Source organism: Lissotriton helveticus, chromosome 9 (assembly GCF_964261635.1).
Source record: "Lissotriton helveticus chromosome 9, aLisHel1.1, whole genome shotgun sequence".
Classification (NCBI taxonomy): Eukaryota; Metazoa; Chordata; class Amphibia; order Caudata; family Salamandridae; genus Lissotriton; species Lissotriton helveticus.
The window spans coordinates 1,044,249,335-1,044,264,661 of NC_136070.1; the positions used below are offsets into that span (position 1 = coordinate 1,044,249,335).

Here is a 15,327-nt window from a genome sequence, read left to right on the forward strand (position 1 = left end):
GCCGTGAGCCTCCTTCGAAGGCGTTTCCATTTTGGCACTCGGGCGGAGAAGGGAGAGTCGGAAAACCTTTTTGAAGAATTAAGTATCGTGTTGCAAACAATCATAGTGCAAGATTCACAAAATTATCTAGAAATGTAAGTGCCTTAAAGGTTCAAGAGTTTTGAGCAAAACGAGTCACAGACTAGTGAAGTAACTGGTTACCCAGATGACAAGATCACACATTTTGGATCAAGTAGGAAAGCTCATGTATGTCAGTTAGAGAGATTCAAGTCTGGGCAAAAGAATGAACACTTTATTTGTCTAATTTTCAACATCGGCCTCTGATGTTTGTAAAGGTAATTAGTGCAATGGGTTCAATAATGCTGATTTGCAAATCAGGTGAGATCAGTTGAAGGCTATTAAACAAATCTTACTTAAATAAGTTAGGTAAAACAGGTATGATGTAACTTAACCACAAAATGAACACATGCACATCAAAGAATGATTATTTGGAAAGTGAGTATAAAGTAAACTGCAAAGATTCAAACCAAACAACGTCGTCTACATCGTGCAAGTTGAATGTAAACCAACAGAACAGTTGGTTTTATATAGGTATGCATGACTTACCGTCTTGACTAATACAACCACTTCACATGAAGCCCCACACTTATTTTACAGCAATAGAAAGAATTAACATGCCAACGAGGCACCAGAGCATGACCAATCTGAGGCAGGGTCTTCAGTGAGTAGCTTGGGGGCAGCAGTAGCCCGTAGGTAGAGCAGGAAAGCAGAACCCAGCCTAGTATATCATTCAGAGGGTTTGGAGCTAAGTGGTGTTGCCTCTTCCTCCATATTGCCACTCAACTCTAAACCCACGGTATGGCAACTAACCAAACCAGGGGTGACTGGCTTCCTTTAGGCCAGTATATGGTGCTCACTTATATAGGTGTAGCACCCTGCACTAACCCAGGTGACCCTTAAGGTGATTTTAGGGCTTTAGAAAACCGTACAAAGCTTTCTTAGTGGTAGCTGTGGGGAGCAGCCTTTATGCTTAATCTAGGAAGAGTGCAAAGCAGCTCAGTTTACCAGTATCTAATTCTTTAGTATAGACTAAATGAAAAAGAACCACACAGTGTACTTCTAAAAATAGATATGTATTACAATCCCTCACTAACACATTACAATATCTCCTACTCTGTGATATAATCACAATGCACACAATACTTTTGACATGCAATAGCAAGTAGCACCAATACACAGAGGTCCCCATGGGGAGACCAGACCAAATATCTAAATATGGGAATGCAAACCATGACCAAAGTTGAGACAGGGCCCAGGAGACGCATAAGAGTCGGGGACCCAAGGAACCACCCCAGGTGAGAGTCTAGGAACCGCATGACAGGCGTGTGCAAAGAGGATACAGGACCACGTACTCAATTCTACTCATTGGGTACATTGCGGTTGCAGTCTTACTACCGGAGGATGAAAAGAGTTAGTTGTAACCCACACGTGAGTTCGAGTCAAAGAGTACCTGAAAGCAGAGGGGACAGAGGCACTCATGGGTGACCAGGAGGCATGGAAGACGAAGGCCCCTCAAGTTCAAGGATGCAGGTAAAAAGTTAATGAGGAGCTTCCAGCACCGTTGCACCTAGTTGGTAGCTCTGCCTGAGCTACTGTGACGTTGAAGACGACAGAGTTAGTCCGTTCCAACCAACCGCGTCACGCCAGTTAGTTATAGCTTGTTGATTGAACCTTTCGATGTGTCTGACTTTCTTCGCACGAGTCAGTCGGGCCAACCGATGCGGTTGCCGTGCGATGAAGCGATGCAATAACGCGGTGCACAGGGGTTCGGTTGTAGAGACCCCGATGAGGGATACTGGGTTCAACTTGATGAGAGGACAGCTTGGCCTTGAGGGAGAACAGAACCACCACCTGTGTTGCTGCGCCTTGTGGAGTTCGTGCGAGCCCAGGATTGGCAAACTGGTCAGTTGTGTTGCGGTGCCCGTGGATGCAGGGGAGTGACTCCTTCACTCCAAGGGAGATTCCTTCCAATGTCTTTGATGCCCACAGGCCTTGAGAGGACCTGTACGGTGCACAGGTATAGACGTTGCAGTGAGCTTGCAGGACGAGGAGGCCAGGAGCAGAAGGGATCTTCCCAGGTGTGTTCTTGGTGCCCAGAGTAAAGTTCAGCAGAGTCCCGAGTACACAGAGGGTCGAAGTAGAAGTGGAGTTGGATCAGATTCGAATCCCACAATGAATCTAGGGACCGACCCACAGGTATGCCCCTAAGTACTGTAAGGTGAGGGCTGAGATGATTCAGGGGTCCCTCCCAGAGGAGGGGTTGTACAGTGGGGAGGATACTCCCATGTCCTTTGCCCAGTTTCGCGCCAGAGCGGGGAGCCAATGGCTCCCTGATCTGGTTTGAACTGGAGCATGCACGAAAGGCATCAAATGTGTCCTTCCAGCAGACTATGTGGCGCTGGCAAGTACCCCCATCGGGGCCTAATACACTAAGTCCTGTCTGGGAGGTGGTCACACCTCTTTGAGACCAGGAAACCTATTGTCCTATAAGCTCCTGCTCAGGCTTGGCCCAGCAGCAGCAGGGCAGAATCATGTCTGTAGTCGGCAGCAGCCCTAGGTTGCTGTCAGGCTCTGTAAGATCAGTCCCGGGAGCATGGCTCTACCGTGGAAGGAATCATATCTCCAACACTGGAGACAGTGTTGGGGTATTGATTCTACCATGTTTGATACAAAACATGTCCAGGCTCGTTCAAGCCAGTTTAGAGATGGTCATTGCGTAATAACGCATGGCCCCTCTATATTGTAAAGGCTGATTCCTTACCAAAAGCCTGGAGAATGGACTCTGGGGTTTGTACGGGTGGCCTGCTCATGCAGGACTATCCTCACACTCGGAATCAAGCACCCTGACGTCAGGATTGAAGGCCTGCTAGAGGGGTGACTTATAGGTTTCAAGTGCAGTTGTATTCGATATACGGAGCCATATCTTTCATGAGGGTGCGTGCACCAACTCACACAGGCTGCAATGGCAGGCCTTTAGTCATAGTTTGGAGGCTCCCCTTTGGGTGGCATAACAAGTGCTGCAGCCCATAGGTGATCCCTGGTGTACCTAGGCCCTAGGTACCTTAGTACCATATACTAGGGACTTACTAGGGTACACCAGCAGCCAATTAGGAATGTACCAAGGTACTCACCCTAGCCAATTTAGGGAGGAAGCACAGTGACTGGGGCCTGATTAGCAGGATCCCAGTCAGACTAGTCAGAAAACAGTATGACACCAGCAAAAAGCAGATCCTACTTTCCTACACCCTCTCATACTCAATCACAGTCAGCTATATTATTGAAATTAAATTTCATTTATATAGCGTTTACTACCCCTGATGATGCAGAATGTTCAAACACTGGGCTGGAAAAAATTAATTCCATTTGTAACCGGGGCAGCTTTAGCGTTGGACTTTGGACTCCAAAGTGAAAGTGTCTGAGGTGGCACTGGGTACAACTCAAATGATAACAAACATGCGCAATGCAATCGGGTTCACCTGAGTGAAAGTTAGAGCTATTGGCGTTGCAAATGAGAATGTTTTTTAGTTACTTTTTTTGTTTGCAGTGGAGTGATTATTTGACCTATTTAAAAAGATAGGAAGGAAAGAGAATGGGGAAATAATGGAAAGTAGTGGTGGTAGGAGTAGAGGCTTAAACCCTCTACAGAAGCTAAACCCTGAAAGCACAAAACTTGTGTCACAAGAGAGAAAATAATAGTGACAGTTTGGACTTGGAGCACCACAGCGAACACATCCATACAATAATACCCTGTACTAAAGCCAGAACAAGAGAGCAGCTTTAGGCAGCGGAAACATGACTGCATAGACAGGAGGGACATCGGGTGCAAATGTTGGAAATAAAATGTACTCCTTTCCTGTTAAAGTTTTTGCATGAATTATACTCTGCCAGTGAGAGCGGGGTGAACATGCACAAAGTGACATACACTGTACAGAAGCTAAACCATGGAAGCACATCACTCATGTCGGAAGTGTCAAAATGGCAGTGGCAAGCTGAACTTTTAAAACCACAGTGAACAAGTCCACAGAATAACACCCCATACTTACCAGACAACGAGAGAGCAGTCTAGCCATAGGAAACATGACTCCACAGACAGCAGGGACACCAGGTAAAGACCCCAAATAAGCACCTGTTTATTAAATTGGTCAGTTTCAGGAATGTAGCTGTCAGATTTGTAGTGTAGACTGTGCTGACCTGTTGGCGAGTATCTAGTGCTTTTTTGAGGGGGGGGGCGTGAAGTCAGGCATGTCAGAGGTTTTGTGGAGTCCAGATCAACCAACTCAAGCGGGGGCCACATACAGTTGTAGCAAGAGGAAACATGACTGCACAAAGAACAGGGACACTGGGTGCACTTCTCATTATAGTTTCCTTGAAAGAAGTGCAAAACGGAATGGCCACATATTTGCAAGCGGAACTTTCTGCAACGGAAATAAAGGCTGTAGCAAAAAGCACAGGGTTCTGCCTTAGAATCCAAATAAATGGCTTGAGGAGGGGAGGGAGGGGCTAAAGGCAACACGGACACCGTATGAATGAAAAGCGGGACGCTGTGCAGCGTTTGGAGCTAGGAGCTGGGAATTACACCCCGAAACTGTGATACGTGCATAAACACAATCCAAATGAACTGCATGAGGAGGGAAGGGAGGGGCGAGAGACAACACGGACACCGTTGAGCTCAAAGTGACTGTGGGACCATTCATAAATAAAGGTGCACACCCATGCAGTGTCGGGACCTGGGAAGGTCTGAACAAACAACATTTCATGCACACAAGCCCAGGCAATGTAAATGAGAAAGGAAAGGCAGCCATAAGCTGAGTGCGAGCGCTGCTCGAAGACGGGTGAGCGCCAGCGCTGCTCAAGAACAGCTTAAAAAAATAGTGCTTACAAATGTTAAAATAACATGTAGCTTAAGATCCCATGTAACAGGGGCAGTCCCTATGGGAAGGTACACAATTTGAGAAGGAGGTACTAGTAAGCTATTTCACCAATGAAAAAACAATGTTTACCAAGGACAGTAAGAAGAGCCAATAGAAAAGATGGGAGCGGCTTTTTATGACATTACTGCTGGTAACCATGTACGATTTGCTGCACTGGTCACTCCTGGTAATTATACCTTGGGCTCACTATTGCAGTCTTGTCTGCTGTGGTCCGTATAGTAACGGAGTTCATATTTTCTAGCAGCTAGGGGTGATTTTCATTTAGCAGAATTAGCTCTCATTATAGAAAAGATTGGTGACACCTATTATGAGGTAACATTTGTTTAATGGAAATTATCTGTGAAGTCAGCTCAGCTGTAGTCTTTAAGTTATATTTCCATGCATGAAACTGGAGTATTATGTTGTGTGGGGGTTAGACCACCCCTTTGTAATACTACCACAATACCCCAAACATGGTCCTTGGATTCACACTAATAAAGCCTTAGCTCAGTCCTAGTAGTGTGGCAATGAGCATTCAGGCTTTACTAGAGGAACATGTGTAAAGCACTTCAGAGTACCAACGTGGACGATACATAAATGACAAGATTTGGGAGAAATCCGACTTCAATTTATAAAAATAGAGTGTACTTTTATCTTAATTTAGACATCAAAGTGAATGGAATAGCATACATACAACCAGAGTTATAGATTTCAGAAGTAATAGAAAATTAATGCAAAATTATACAATGGAAATTTACCACTGTAGTCAATGGGTAAAGCACTAGTGACAATCGGTCACTTGCAGCTCTAGTTGCATTGTACCCTTGCAGGGTAAAGGTGATGCAGGTCCAAGGACCAACCCGCGACAATTAGTTCAATTTTACCAAAGCCGTGGAGCCCAGGTGCAGAGTTGCCCTGGCTGTCCCTGGTGCTGAATGGGAGCCACAGGGGAGCTGCTTTTACTACTAAAGTGGTGCTGCTGGGGGGGTGGGGATGCAAAAAGATGATAACGGTGTGGTTGTTACCATCTGTCGGAGGTCAGATGGAATTCCCTCTCAATGCAACATCGAGTAAAGGGCTCAGTTGCCGGACTGGCGACCAATAAGGCTTGGCAGCGTTAAGTAGAGCAGAAAGTAACTTTGACTTTCAGCGGTCCAGAGGAACATGGTAGCTGCCTGTAATTTTTTTGGAAGGCAGGACTGTAGTTCCCACAATGCACTAGACCATCTGGATTTGAGCGATCCCTCGGTGGGCCCGATGGCCATCGATTCTTCAGATCCGGAGCATCGTTTTACCTGCAGTTTGCAGGGGACTAGTGCCACTAGTCCAGGGGAGTCTGAGGGTGCTTAAGGCTCCCACAGGGTTCCCTCTGTCTGGGGGAAGCGAGAGATAGCCTAAGATGCTTCTCAATTAGGCAGTTCCAAGAGCTTTGCCAAAGGTGCAGGGTATCCCTCTTTTGCTTTGTGCAAGTCTTGTTGCCGCTGGTGCGGGTCTCTTCTTCTGTCCGCTTTGATGCTGGTTGTTCAGAATTGAGGTTCTGGTATCAGGAGGTCACTTAAATCATCATATATTTGGAGGAATTAGGAGTGTGGGATGTAGTAGCTAATAGGCAGCTAGTCCTTACAGCTAGTCCGTCCCTTAGCTGAACACATTTGGGGGGGGGGGGGTGTCATCTTTTCTACCTAAAACCCTCTATTCTGCCACTTCTAAAGATGGCAGAAATCTAATTTTAATTTACAGACCAGGTTGATCACCCTGGAGGTGTGGCTAGCCTCCTGGGTGGTGTACACCTCATTGAATAACTAATTTCATACCTACTCGGGTGCCAATGTGCCTGGGGCAGGGGGAGGGCCGTTCCCTCTACTGGTAGGCAGCCCTTATGCATATCAGAGGCCTTGCAGCCTGTGAAGCTCCCACCTTGATGTGTCACGTCCCTAGCCTGCTTGGGAGGAGGTAGTAGTGACCTATATCCTCCCAAAGCCTTTGCTCCTTACTCACGGTAGTGATCACGCTGCCTGGCAGAAGGTTAGCTTCCTGTTTTGGAGGCAGCAAACGTGGGAAACGTGAGCTGGCCAGCCAGAGCACAGAGAAGCTGGGGCAACCAGGTGTGCAACCTCTAAGGTAGCCACCTGGGTGCATGCCACATCACCCAGAGCAAGAGAGTCATGTCAGAACTGAAAAGGCAAGTTGTTTGATACCAAAAAGACATATTTTGGTGGCAGCATAATGGAGCTGCCAACCTAGAGAATGCCTGAGTGGCAGTCCATGTTATCCTATGGACCACTAACGCTTATAGTACTTTCCAAAGGGGAATGCCACTATAGGGACATATAGGCTTGCACTTATATGTCCTCACCTTTAATATAATGCACGGTGCCTCCTGGACTCAGGAGGCCTTCCTTAGGGACATCTGACATTAATTAATATTTGTGTATTGACTGTGCGACGCATGGTAAAGGCAGATCGAGAATAAGCGGTTTGCACTGCTACTGCAGTCAGTAGTTTACTTGAGTCACTCAGGGTGGCACACAACCATGCTGCAGCCCTGGGGACCTATTTACTACCCATGCCCTGGTTACCACTGGTACCATATACTAGGGGCTGATAAGGGGGGGGTAAAGTCCTGGTCAATTGGGGTTGCTAATTCACAACATAACAGTTTTAGGGAGAGAGCACTGGCAATGGAGCCTGGTTAGCAGGCTTCAGGGTACCGTCAGAGTCGAAAACCAGCATCTAGTAGTCCAAATGGGGGCAAATAGTGGGTGGGGCATCTGCAAAGAGTCCTGTTTTTTTTACATCTTTCTTTTTCTGTGTTTAGTTTAAGCAGTGGTTTTAGTGGAAAAAGAAAATCATATGTGTTCAATGTATGTATGCGTTACCCTGATGAAACAGTTCCTGTTCCTTAGAAGGGTATGCTGCTCTGCTGCTCATGCTTGGCCTTTCAGATTCATTTCAGCTGAATAGACCATCCATACAGTATTGAACACTGATAACACCTAATATTTCATTAGGAGTAGCTCAGGAAATTGGCAGGCATTTCACCAACCCTGCAGTTACTTATACTGGGGAAGTGGGGAAAATCTGGCCAATTCCAAGTTGGACCCTGAAGAATTACTGTGGGATCCAATAATTCAGATTTATTTTCCTCCAGTAGTTCCTCATATTGCCGCTTCCAAGGACCTGCAGGTATGTGCAGTTTTCCTGCTCTGTTGAAGGAGATCTTGTGTACAGGCAAGGCAACCAATGTCAATGTCAGGAGGCAAACTCTGCATTCCCTTGGGTCCTGTGAGCATGGCAGACATAATCACAGTCGACAACATTATACGGTTTATCCTGACAGCATATTGAAGATGACAGCAGCATCTAAGGGTGTCTTCAGGCACATGGATGTACATGCTTCTGAGTTTTTAGATCAGTTGCTTGAATTTCAGACTTTTCGTTACACGGGTGGGGAGCTGGGTGTCATTGAAGGCTCCATATTCCAGTTGTAGGACAGTGAGGACAGGATGAGCAAAACTTCAGCAAAGAGGAAACCTAGTACTTACTCCTCAGAGGAATTATCCTCTTCTGACCAAGAAGATGCTTCTGATGTTTCAGCATTACAGGCAAAGGAGATTTTGCTCATTAATCTCAAGGCTCCACAAAAGAGACCTTGGGAGATAATCTGGCAGAGCCTAAAACACAAAAATAAGTATAAGACATTCACGTGAGGAGCATAAAGATACCAGTTCCTCTTTTTCATCTTCTTCTTCCTAATCAGATCAGTAAGGTAATGTCCAGGATGATTCCAATGGCAGTTCCTTTGATAAACATACGTTCTGCAACTGCTGAGTTTCTGAAGGGATAATCAGGGTTTTCATGAGGCATTGTTATTCCCAGTACCAATGGAGGCTTACTTTTGGAGATCCACAAGAATTGAATTAAAGATTGCTGATTAACAAGATTGTAAAATGTCTAATTCAAAGGGAATGAAGAATTTAGATACCACATCAGACATGTTTCATGGAAGGTTTATTTGAACTGTTATGAGCTTAAATGGAGGTGTCCTGTTCATTCTAAATCAGGTTGATAATTATAATGTGAGTGGAAAACATCTTCAGCAGTGGAGGCTTCTCTTCCAAATGAATGAGTGGACTGTAAAATCAGTAGCTTTCTGCCAAAAGTCAACATATCCAGCCATGCAGACAAAATGTTATGCAATGTATGCTTCCCAATACTTATTCTCAGATAGAAAAATCGTTACTGGAGTCCGTAAATCCCTGAGGTAACCATGTCAGGGATCAGACTCAGCTAGTTTGGTTTCTATCCTGTGAACTGATATTCGGACTCTTTCCACATGCTGGTAACCTGTTGAATGCAATCACAGTTAGGTTATTTTTTGTAGTTTGTTTAGGGAGTTTGGGGGGGGGAGAGATAGGAGGAAACAATTCTTAAGCAAACATTTATTGTTCGGCTGAATAATGGAGCTGACTTCTTCAGAAACTGGGTTCCCAAAAGTGGTAAGGCTGGGAGAGAAAAACAATGTATGTTCTATGTTGGCATTTCTTTCTTGTGCCACTAGAAATCATGTCGTCAGGAGACCTACCTTAATGAGCTTAAGGGAGGACCAAATGGATCTGTTTAATATAAAGAAGGTGGTCTGTGTTATGGAGGCTAATTTAACACATCAGCTGTATTAAATCAGATTTGATGAACCGTGGCGGAAGATAATGAGATATTAAGGAAAGCAGCCAATATTTCAGGTGGGTCAAGTTTGATGGGCTCACATGAAATATTTAGAAATTATTTTCTGGTAGATTGCAGAAGTTGAGGCGATCTGCCCATTAATTTGCGAATTTGTTGCCAAAAAAACACAAGCAGCTTTGTCTTGACATATCTTTACAGAACTACCTCGAGTATATGTTAAGACAATTTCTGCGAAAAGTTCTCATCAGATTTTTTTTTTAATGTAATGATTCGGCCACTGGTTTTCTGTTTTTGGTGGTGAAATTGAAAGTACATCTAATGCAACTCACAGAGATGAGGGAATCTCCTGCTCATTTAAGGAATAGGTTTCTGGGGCAGACACGGCCCGTGCAGATAAATGCTGTGGGCCAGGTTGTGGGGAGGTTCGACAGATGACCACGAGGACAAATTAAATAAATAAATAATTTCCCCTCATCATCTCCCAAAATCCCCCCCCTCCACCCTGCCCCACAGCTCTTACTTGCACGGGCCGCAGCTGTTCAGGGGTACATGTAAGCAAAACTGTACATGCTGCATCTCTTCATCTCTGATTCAGTGCAAGCTACATCTTACATTTTTGGTCCACTTAGTGCTCAAGATAGAAGATTTATTTTTCATGCTGCCTTAGGTCCCATGAGAACTGGAACTGTGGACAACATCAGATTACCTGAGAAACGCTGGCCCACATCTTTCTTTCTCCCTTCCCTTCTGATTGTGACAAGAAATACCAGTGTTTTAGGGTGAGGTGCAACCTGTAAATCACTTGCCAGCCAGGCATGGGCAGCTCCTCCGCCATGGCGGAGGAGCATCACCCCACTGGCTCAGAGCCAGCAGCTGAAAAATATTTTTCAGCTGCTGGCTGGGCCAGTGTGTGCAGGGAGGGGTGGGCCAGGCTATGAGACCAGGGGGAGGAGTGGTAAATGTGCACTTAAAAGTGCGCATGTCAGTTTGGCTGGCTGTCTTAGGCCAGCGAAACTGACATGCGCACTTAGGTTTCTCCAATTCGACTTGATCCAGCCCGCTCAGGCCAATCCCCATGCTGCCCTCCGTTATGCTGGCCCAGGGACTGCTGGACCAGGAAGTGGACGAAGGGGAGCGTGAGGCGGCCGGCAGCACCAGGTAAGTATTTCCATTTTGATTAACCCAGCTTGCTCCCCGCACCCTCCCTCCCCCATTTGCTGCCTTCACCTTCCTTAGCACTCTAAATCAGTGTCGGCCACCACCAGAGGCGCAACTAGAGCCAAATTTCGGGGGGGGGGGAGTGGGCTACTGAAAATTTCAGGGAGGGGCTAATTCTTCCAGCAATAGGCAGAGTGGAGATGAAGGGGTAAAAAAAAAACCAAAGCCTCGTTAACACGTAAATGGTCTTTTAAAGACCTGTGAAGAGATCGGGTGCGGCTGCAATAAGCTCATAAACTGTCTGTGTGTGTGTGCCCGGGAAGCTGCCTCAGCCCGGGCTGACACACATGACGGGGGGACTGTAGCCCTTTGAGACCTATGGGGGTTGCGTGCCTGGCCACCACGGCAGGTACGGTGTTTGGGGACAATGGGAATGAAGTAATCTAATTGGAAGTAGTTGTTAGCAGTTCAGCATGTGTTTCAAGAGTTGCAGGCCTAGCTCACAGTGTTCATTAGTATTATTGCATGCTGACAATACCACAACAAAAGCTTATGCCACCACAACAAGATCATAGAGCTTTTAAAGCTAGCAATAGAGACTAACTGAAGGGCAGAAGAAAATACCAAAACTGTGTCCGCAGATCATATTCGAGAGAGGGAAACCCTAAGGCAGAACTCTATTGCAATATGTTTGTCGCTTCACAGGACTTTATTTGTTCTTGCTTGTTCTCCGACTTTTGCATGTGGTTTGGATATCCATTTCTGGAACCCCTTGCTCCCCACTTCCCCCCCACCCACACCAATGCCCACGAGCAAACTGTTATACAACCTCCTTTTACTTTTGGATTTTAGAGTTTGAATCCAAGGGAATCTACACTCTTTATTGCCCTTAGATGTCAGACCCAGTGTTGGTCTTTTCTCCAACCACACTACAAAATAGAGTTTCCAAAATATCAAGGGGTTCAGATTGAGGTAGTAATCATCATTCTTTCTGGATGCTGATGACATGGTTCCTCCTGCTTTGATAACTTTTGGCAAATGAAGAAACAGGCTTTCCTGTAGTCTCAGCCACTTGAACCCATCTGCTGTCCGGATGTCTGTGCTCCACAAGCTTCAAATAATGGCTTATCTGTGCACTGCTAGATCTGAAAAGCCTTGCGTTTGCAGGTTACGAGGTGATGGGTGTTGAACACTCAAAGCAGGATTTCACCTTACAAGTCAATGTTGCTCACTGTGCATCTTTTCAGTAGTGGTATGCCCTTAGAGAGTGGAGGTCATGGGACTATTTGAGATCCCAGTATATATAAGATATATTGCATGCATTATTTATCGGATGCAATTTTAAGAATGTTTAAATTAGATAAAAAAGAAATATCTAAATAAGGACAGACATGTAAAATAAAGGTCAATAAATTGCTTTCCCTTCCCACTTGACAACCTGAGCTACATAGCAATCTGATTAACCCATTTCCTTTGATATCCGAGTTGTGGGTGCTGTGATGCTGATACAGCCTGGATCATAACCTAGAAGATGAGTGTTGCTCGAGCTGGCTACCTGAGGAAGACCTCTGCTTGAACAAGGCAAACACATAATCATAATCTTTTTTAATTTTATTTGTGATTTAACTACAGGAACAACAACAACAGATACAAAAAATACTGTTTTATATGTTCGTCTACAACTGCTTAGGTCTGCAAAATTGTGACTGAAAAATTCTATAAGATCTCTGTTGTCAAGAGTTTAGAAGGTCATAGGTGGTATGCTAGACATTTAGCCAAGTGAAAGAACACTGTTTGTGATGTTTTGTCTGAGATGAAGAAAACATTGCTATGGAAATACCTGGCTCATAGTCCTTGTTAGAAAAGATTAGTGGGATTATTAACGGGTGTCATTGTTCTGACAGTTATTGCGTCAGCAGTTGGCACAACAAAGGCAAACGCAAACATAAGTGTATGTTACGATGCTTGAGCACAGAATCAGAAGAACTAAGGGATTCCATGAGATATATCCAGCAAGAATTGGTAATTCAAAAAGAAAATCAAACTGAATTAGTTTAATTTTTTGATTAAACTATAATTTCTATTAGTTCGTATTCACAAGTGCATATACAGGCTACCAGTCTTCAAAAGAAGAATTTGTTATATGTTGCTGTTTGTTAAAACTTAAATTAAACCACACTCTTCACGTATTCTAAGAAAGGACTGTGTCACCCTGGACAATTTCAGGTACACAAACTCTGATGGTGATATTATTCATGATAAGAACTTGGCATACCAGTGAGTTTTGACTTGATCTGTTGTGATTATTTTGATACTTTCTTGGATTGGAGCCATAACAACTGACTTACATCACATCTACACATCTAGAAAGGTTTACAGAAAGCTCTATTGCAAGGATAGTTCTCCAAGATACCCAGTTATAAATGAACATCATCAAGCCTGGATTTTATTCTTTAAGATTTGCCTTTCTTGATCTCATGCTCCTGTTAATAGGGCAATGAACTCAAAAAGGGTGACTCTACAAAACCTTTCAGAGGAAACGTAGAGGGTGGTTTGATACATTTACTGTGGATCACGCTAAATATATTATTTAATAATGAAATCATAATGCTATATGTTGTTACTTTGGAAGGGGTGTTTAGAGTGATGGATAATACACATGCATGAGTGATAGCTGTGCATTGCACTGTGATGGTCAAGGGGAATTCTACACCTGGAAGCTTTCATACATTAGTGCAGACATAATGCAATTCATCTATGTAACTTGGCCACATTAAAACACAGCTTAATAGTGCTCAACAACTGAATTTAAGATACTAGGTAGGTAGTGGGTTATTGCAGTTATTCTGAAATTAGGCTACAATTGTTACATTTAAAATTCAAAGGAGGCTAAATCAAAGTAGCTGTACCTCATAAGTGATCTCTTCCTTCTGGTAATGTCAGAATTAATGTATTCGGGGTAGGAAAGATCAAATGCAGGGCACCTGAAAATTATAAATGAAAATATAGTCTATAAAAGAATCAGATAGCTTCAAAAGAATCCAATATTTGCAAATGTTGCAGAAGTTCTTGGGATTTTTGCATCCTAAGACAACAATAACTGCCATGATAAGAATAGACGTTATGCTAAATTTAGTTAATGAACAATATTACAACATTCCTTTTTTAAATTTTTTTTAAATCTTTTATTTTAAACCGACATTTTCAGATAAATCATATCATAATACAAATACTTTACAAAGCAGAGATAACAAGTCATAATCGTATGAGCAGCACAAAAACAATATATACGAACATCCGGTTTTAACCCCTTTTTTCCCCCCTTCCCACCCCCCACCCCCCCCTCCACCCGACCCTGCCCACCCACTTCCCGGGACCGAAGGGTGTCAAATTCCAGACTAATACCTGTTAGTCTATCCGAGGTCTGGTTCTTGCAGTTCATCCTGGCCTGGCGGACTCCTTGGCATAGCTGTCTGCTTACCAGTTAAAAAAATTAAACTTAAAATAAAGAATCATTAATCCATGAACTGATTGGGGCTCAGATATCTGCCCCTTTTTTACGGGCACTGACTCCTCTACGTTTGTAAATTTCTTTCTCCCAACGGTACGCGGCTAGCAGTTTTCCCAGCCAGCAATGAACTGAAGGGGGCTCTTTATCAAGCCATACTGTCGCTATGGTAAGTCTGAACACCGCCATCATAATATAGAGCAGCGTCTTATTGGGTGGTGGCAAACCCTGGTTGCTTACGCCCAGCAGTATAACCTGTGGTGACAACACAATATCCCTATCCATTATTTGTGTAACGTAATGTCCCATTTTCCCAATTAAGCTCATTAGACAGGGACAAGTAGAAAAAATATGCACACTATCGGCGGCTAATTCTCCGCACCGGGAGCAGTTAATGCCAGAGGAACCTCCCCACCTGAATATCCTCACTGGAGTAATATACAGGTTAAACAATGTTTTATAACACTGAACCTGAATATTAGCGGAGATAGCTGCGGTAGAGCTTAATGTTAAAGAATCCTCGCAGACCCCAGGGTCAGCCTGAACCTTCTCTTGCCATTGGTCCATATGCTTGACGAGATCATCCTCCATTATATCATTAAGTAATTTGTAAAGCTTAGCGATTGATGCCCCTTGTGAGCCTAAGACTGCCTCCATTAGTGGAATTCTATGGCCCTGGATCATCTTTTTAAAAAGGTAGCCCCTGATTTGTAAATATTTAAAAAAGTGATTATTCCCCACCCCAAATTTTTCTTTGATTAAGGCAAATGACAGAATTGTGTTGTCCCTTATTAAATCCCCAATGTGCCTTATCCCTTTCTCCTTCCAGGATTCCATATAGCCATCGCGAAAAATTTCTGGTAACAATTGGTTGTTTTGTAAGGGCGTATACCTATGTATCCTATTTCATTTAATTTTTTTCCTAATTGAGGTCCAGATTTTAAAAGCACCCAACATAACCTTGAATTTAACTCTTTTGAAGTAAGCCAGATCAATGTGCCGCGT

General features: G+C 44.1%; 1 long non-coding RNA gene across 1 annotated transcript in view; it reads right to left on the reverse strand.

Annotated features, from left to right (window-relative positions):
* LOC144783128 (uncharacterized) overlaps positions 1-13,767 on the reverse strand; it is a 114,495-nt gene extending 100,728 nt beyond the window's left edge. Inside the window, exon 1 of the long non-coding RNA XR_013601417.1 lies at positions 13,724-13,767. This is a non-coding gene — a long non-coding RNA (uncharacterized LOC144783128). The remainder of the gene's footprint in view (positions 1-13,723) is intronic.
* Between the last annotated feature and the right edge of the window lie 1,560 nt (positions 13,768-15,327).